Source organism: Crocodylus porosus, unplaced genomic scaffold (genome assembly GCF_001723895.1).
Source record: "Crocodylus porosus isolate Cpor-Errol unplaced genomic scaffold, CroPor_comp1, whole genome shotgun sequence".
In the NCBI taxonomy this organism is placed as follows: Eukaryota; Metazoa; Chordata; order Crocodylia; family Crocodylidae; genus Crocodylus; species Crocodylus porosus.
This window is the reverse complement of record NW_017728943.1, coordinates 87920119-87921176: the sequence shown is the minus strand read 5'-3', so window position 1 is coordinate 87921176 and position 1058 is coordinate 87920119. Positions and strand designations below refer to the sequence as shown.

At 49.4% G+C, this 1058-nt stretch overlaps 1 protein-coding gene across 1 annotated transcript in view; it reads right to left on the bottom strand.

Annotated features, from left to right (window-relative positions):
- The window catches only part of CEBPZOS (CEBPZ opposite strand), a 15491-nt gene that overhangs the window by 5856 nt on the left and 8577 nt on the right, over nt 1–1058 (bottom strand). The window lies entirely within an intron of this gene.

Below are 1058 nucleotides of genomic sequence, written 5' to 3'. Positions count from 1 at the left end.
GGATCATGCGGGTGGCCCTCCTCTGGACCCTTTCAATGTTGTCCACATACCCAAGAAGGATTTCTTGGTATAATCCCAGTTCCTTATTCAGTTCCATATATTTAGCACAGTGGCTGGGGTGCTGTCTGTTGGCAGCCTGGCACGGTCAAAATGCACTTTGGGCCGGAGAAGTCTCTGGTCACAGATGTCCAGGACAGTCCCCGGGGGGCGCACAGGTATTCTGATAGGTGGCCCAAGCAGAGTTTCTAGCCATAATCCTAGCCTGAATGCCAGTTCCTCTATTTAAACCATTATATACTTAGTACAGTAGGCATGGGGGCTGTTAGTTGGCAGCCTGGCACAGCCAAACTTTGCTTTAGGCCAGGTGGGACTATGGCAGGGTTGTTTGGGACAGTTCCTCAGTGGCATCGCCATGAAATCTGGGGTGGCCCAAGAAATATTTTCCCCCATAATCCCATCCTAATCTGACCTTCATTTAGGGCTTTGTACTTGATGTGGAATATTATTTTACATATTAATTAGTATATATGCATAGCTAATGAAGTTATCTTTCTTTAGGAATTCATTAATAACAATTTTTTCTTGGGTCTAGATTAGCTTTGGAAGAGGAACCGGGAATAAGGAACCAACTTCAGCCCCATGTACACGAATTTGTGGAGAGCCTCACTTTCTTGGGTGCCAGACTGGGTGTGTGGCCATATTCCAGCAAACAGGGGCCCCACAGCCTGGTCCCAGGTGGGTAGAGGCAGTGTGAGGGTCTGTTTTGGTAGCCATGTTCCCTCACAGCCTTAACACATCAACTTTGCTCCCGGCAGTGTTACACCAGCTAGCACTGGCTTACGTGCTATAACACGGGTTGTGCGTTGCAGCTGCACACTGCCTTGCTGTTCCTCAGGTGGCCTCTGGCAGTGGGTTTCCCCAGCTGGAGCCTCTCTGCAGTGCCTGGTTCATTCCAGCAACTACGGTAGGACGCCTACTGTATTCCTTCAAAGACAAGCCCCACGCTTTACATCGAACGTAAGACACCCCACAAGAACATGGATACCTCACTCCGCGCA